The sequence below is a fragment of the Hibiscus syriacus genome, unplaced genomic scaffold (genome assembly GCF_006381635.1).
Source record: "Hibiscus syriacus cultivar Baekdansim isolate YM2019G1 unplaced genomic scaffold, ASM638163v2 tig00112981_pilon, whole genome shotgun sequence".
Classification (NCBI taxonomy): domain Eukaryota; kingdom Viridiplantae; phylum Streptophyta; class Magnoliopsida; order Malvales; family Malvaceae; genus Hibiscus; species Hibiscus syriacus.
Window position 1 is genome coordinate 88256 of NW_024063431.1, and position 6000 is coordinate 94255.

Sequence of the window (6000 nt, forward strand, 5' to 3'; positions counted from 1 at the left end):
TCTAATTGTCTTTATTTCATTTCCATATTTCAACTATATCAGGAAATGCCGACGTACTTGATTTATGGTTCATAACCCATAGGGATGATACATCATGTAAGTTCATCCAAGTTTCCAAACTTATCCCAATCACTTACTTAATCCTCAGTCATTGAGGTTACTTAGTTCATTTAGTAATCAAGTCTATCCAGTTACTCCAGAGTTTTCTAGAGTAATTCGGATGTTTCTAAATTTCAGACACATATTGTACTTTCGTTCAGTCCAATTTAGTATTTGTGGCTGATTTGTCTAACGATTATCCATTTCTTAGTACCGAATGCGCTCTAGAGTTGAGCTGAGCTGAGTACTTCCAGAATTATCATCGATCCAAACTTGAGGAGAAGGATAAGGATTCAAGTGGTATCTATGCTATTCAAGTACTGATATAGCATTAGCGTTGGTCAACTCACTTAAGTTGAGTTCCATAACTTTTAAGGGTAATACAACACCCATGTTTATTTTCCTTTATTAATCCAAGACATTTACTTAGTCTAGTCTATAAGGGTATTTTGGTCATTTTGGTGCTCAATGTTAATTCAATCATTTTAGAACTTGAAGATATCCAATCATTCATGGGCTTGGTGATATTCTTGATTCATTTCCATTTTAGGGGTATTTTGGTCATTTTACATATCTAAGGTATTTCAATCTTTTCATTTCGTCCGATCTTATTATTTAATTCAAACGTACCATCTATTCCATTCTTTTTGAATAATTCTGACAAAAGAGCACCCTCGATAAATTATTTTTCATGTATTTACTCACTCAGAGTCAACTCGTACTGTTTATAACTCTTAAGGGAATTTTCGTAATTTCATAACCAGATAATTTTAGTATTAAAACTCCTAACAAGAATAATTATAATTTAGAGATCCTAGGGTTAATTGCTTTCTTGGATAGTCTCTGAACTTGAAATTATTCCTTATCAAACATCTAGTATCTTGTACAAGCCATCTTGGGTTTAGAAATCAGTTATCCAGATTTTCTATGCACATCAATAGTTTCATCCGATCAATATGTCTTTTTAAAGTTCTTATCCAACTTCCAAGGCTAATTCTTGTCTTTTTACAACATAAGAGTATTTTCGTAATTTCATCTAACCGAAGTATTCTCTTAATTTCTCATCCACGTACCTTTGGCATTTAACCTTTAATGATATAAATTATAATTTACATATCTAGGGTTGATTCCTTTCTAACTTAATCACAGAACTTGTAATTCAATATAGTCTTAACGAATTTATCACTTAAATTGTAATTGGTTCGAGTCCATCCATAATCATACATTCATAATAAACCAATCATATACATCCATGCGTTTATTCATTATCATATGTTCCATAAAGCATGCAAAGAGGTAGTAAAGTATTACCTTGTTTTTCGTACCATACTGATCGACCATTTAAATTTCATTCAAACACCATCGATCTTTAATTCAACTTCCAATAATTCCTCAAATACATAACAACATAAATTTCATAAAAAACGGTGATTAATTGCGAAAAACATATCGAATCAGGTGATTAATCATTGAAAAACAACTTACCAGGTTTGAATTTGGTGAAAAGACTTCGGAATCAGACTCAGGAAGTCGAAAAATATAAATTTGACTTTTCAAAAATTTTGACTTTTTGGTTAAAGTCAACTGTCAACGAGTTGACTCGGTCAAAGTCAACGAGTTGACCTAGTGAGTTGACTCAACCGAGTTGACTAAGTGCGGGTTGACTCAGTCGGGTCAAGTGGGTCAGACAAGCGGGTCGGGCATGCCTATTCCAAGCAGTCCACCAGGCAGTGGACTTTCCCCAATCTCAGGGGTGGCGCGTGGGGGCGTGCGCAAGGCCGTAGAGGGTCAAAAAAATTCCATAAAAATTTCTAAAATTATTTTAAGGGATTTTAAGACACTTAGAAAGCTCGATTCATAATTTTGAACGACGAAGAGCTCGATTCTGAAACGTCAAAAACTTTAGCTTCCTCATCCCCTCACGTGTCGGCGACGACGGAGGCAAGAAAGGCACCAACAGACTCACAATGATGCAATGAACACGATGGTGCGGAAGGTGTCGAAAACGGAGCAACGATTGACGACGAAACGATGATTTTCACGGCGGTGGAGTTTAAAAACTTTGATACTTTGAGTTTAATTTTACGACGAACGACGATGATTCACGATGAGAGGTTTGAGGGAGTTTGTTCACCGGTCGACAACGAAAACGATGGTGGTTTCGGATTGACGAACGGTGGCCAGACGGTGGAGAAATCGGATCTTAAAGGAGGGTTGGTGGAGGAGGGAATTTAGGGAAAAGAATATGGGAAAAGCAGAATTCATATGGGAGAGGGTTTATAATTCTCACTTAAAGAAAATGGGTAAATTATAAGTTTGGTCCCCGAATTCTTACACTTTTCTAAAACTTACTACTAGTTTCAAAAACTTATAATTTACCCCTAAATTGAGGTGTTACAATTCTCCCCTCCTTAAAAGAATTTCGTCCTCGAAATTCATATATGTCACAGAATTACAGAAATGAAACTTCCATCAGTTCTTTCATATCTTCAAGTAGCTTTTACAGAAGTACGAATCCTCCACTAATCCTTAACCAGTTGAGTATACATTCTTATTAGAACTCTCCCTCATTCCAATAAAAGAAGAGTTATAAATGTGTTACCATGATCCTTATATGTTGGAATAACTCAAGGTTCAACCAAGAACTAGCTTCTCATTCCTTTTTCTCTTGGAGCTTTCTCTAAATTCTTTTAGTAGACAAAGATCAAGGAAATAAGTTACTAACTCACTTAGGAAATAAAGAGGAATGTAATAAGACTTCCTAAAGCTCAAGTATACAAAAAAAAGAACTGATTTGCCAAGGGTTTCTAATCCCCCACTAAAACCCCACTTATGGTCACCATGGTTAAAGCTTGAGTTTAAGAGCTTGAATGAAAGCTTGAGATGAGGAGATTATAACCCTTACCTTGGTATTTCCAAATTAAACTTCAAGGCAACAAAGTTTTTTCTTTTCTCTAAGTTTTTTTTCACTCATCTTTTCTCTAAGTTGCAAGAAAGAAGAAGTAATGTTTTTGAAATGGTGAAAGAGACAAGAGTGGTAAGAAAAATGAGAAGTGATGGAAGCTTTGTTTCCTCTATCACCCGTGTATCCTAATTCTTATAAATGAGATTTAACCTTTCAAACATAAAATAGGTAAATCACCTCTTTGGTCTCTCTAGCTTTACCTTTAATTCAAAAATGGTTCAAGGCTTCTTACATTGTTAATGGGTTTATCCAAAACCCTATTGGGTTAGCCCAAAAACTACTATCCCATGATTCGATATGTTACAACTCTCCCATTCTAAGAATAAATTTCATCTAAAAAAATTTACCTAGATAGAATAAATATGGATATTAAAGTTGCATATCATCCTTGATCTCTCATGTTGTCTCATCGGTACCATGGTTTCTTTACATAATATTCACTAGTGGAATCCTCTTGTTCCTAATATCTTTAACGTCTCTCTCTAAAACTCATATCGGTTTTTCCTCATAATAAATGTCTTGGTTCACCTTGATCTACTCTAAGGGTATGATGTATGAAGGGTTTGAATGGTACCTCCTAAGCATAGACACATGAAACACTTAGTGAATGTTTTCCAATTATGGTAGTAAATCTAACTGATAAGCTACGAGTCCAACCCTCTTAAGTACCTTGTAAACCATTATATAGTGTGGGTTTAACTTTCCCTTATGCACAAACTGAAGTACCTTCTTCCATGAAGATACCTTGATGAACACTTTATCACCTACTTGCAAACTCGATATCTCTATGTTTCAAGTTTGAATACGACCACTACCTATCGAAGTCTTCCCTTATACGACCCTGAATCAACTAAAACTTTTTTCATTTTCTATTATCAAACCAAGACTCAATATCTTTCCTTCTATAAGCTTTGTCCAACATAATGGATTTCTACACTTACATCCATACAAGGCCTCAAAATGAGCCATCTAAATGCTAGATTGATAATTGTTGTTGTAAATAAATTTTACTAGTGGCAAGTGATCCTCCCAACTAACCTCTATTAGGATCACTAGTACACCCCATGGTGTAGCGAAAAAATTATCTGAAGATATCACTAGTGATCTATGTATGAAAATTTTAATTCAAGACGAAGAGATGCGTGATATACCTTGAGATCCTGGAATAACAACAAATCAACAGTGTAGTCACAAACAGTTTGAATCCTAAGCATTCACAAAATCATCCTAACCTCTACTTAGTCACCTAGTTGAGAGCAATTTTTTTTTCTCAAAATTGTTTTAAGAAATTTTGTCAAAAAGACTTAAACGGCTGCTAGGCCATCATAATGCTTTTATACGACAAATCACCTTAACCCTTAGGTTTTATTTTGTATTTCATTATTATTACAAATTTTTATATCTATTAAATGAATTATAATCATTATTATATATTTTTTAATATTTTTATTATATTTGGAGAAGTTAAGATTATATATATCAAATATATATATTCATTTTAATTATATATTTTATTCATGTATAATAAAATTGTACAATTATAACTCATTTAATATTTGTACATTTCAACCTTGGGGTGTGACCCTGTAGGTTCTTCTAGTATCATTAGTAATTATTAGAACCATTCTACTATTACAAACAATGAGTGAAATCTAGCAATGTATCATTGTCAAAGGGCAAAGCCCCTTTGCGGGGGTCCAACTCTCATTGTTTTTTAGGAAAAACCTCATGATTTTGTGTTTTTGAGAATTTTCAATCTCGAAGATTTAATCCATTGGAACAACCATTGTTCGTCTGCCGAATACAATATATTATTATAATTCCATAATTATCATGTTAACAATTAACATATAAATATAAAAATGTCATAGCAACAAACACATGATTAACGTTTAATCAACGATTGTAAGAACTTTGTTAATGCGAATTAACACATTAATCGCTTATGAATACATTTTTTGCACAAATATCATATATTCTTCCAAAAAGAATAAATCGAAACATGCATCTAATACAATCACATAAACCAAGTATTTAACTTGAATTTGTATAGTACAAGTGGTGCAATAAAAAAGTATACGACGATTTCACCAGTGATCCATGTATAAAATTCAAATTCGGGAAGAAGGGACGTGTGATATAAAAATTCACCAGTCTTGGTCTCTACTAAGTTCACCCGATTGAGGGCAATTTTCTATTCTCAAAACTGTTTTGAGAATATTGTCAAGAATACTTAAAAGACTGCTAGGCCATCATAATCATTTTTATACGAAAAATCACCCTAACCCTTAGGGTTTATTTCATATATATTCAGTATTTCAATTTTTTATATCTATTAAAAGAATTAAAATCATTATTATATTTGAAGAAATTAAAATTATATATATATATATATATATATATAATATTAACTTTAATTATATATTTTATTCATGTACAATAAAATTTTACAATTAAACTCGTTTAATATTTGCTAATTTCAACCCTGCGGTATGACCCCATAGTTTCTTATAATGTTAGTAGTAATTATTAGACTCATTCTATTATTACAAAAAATTAGTGATATCTAGCAATGTATCATTTTCATCCAAGTTACAAGAAGTCATCATTCGAGAGAACATTTTCATGTCTAACTCTTTTATGTATTATATCCTTTTCCTTTATATATATATAGAATAGGAACAAGTCTTGGAATTGTCACACTTGCATAGCCCATCTAAATTTTTTGATATCCAGAGTAGACTTTAATAAACGAACAACTAGTGATATCTCATATCAACTTGTTCGAGCATGGCCATGCATTTCTAGTTTCACTCAATCAAGTTGATTGCGATATAGTTCCTATCATGTTGGAAGGACAAATCATATCTTGATCATTCACACCTTACTGCATATATCACAATATGATCAACATCAATCTTTATAGTGCAACCAGG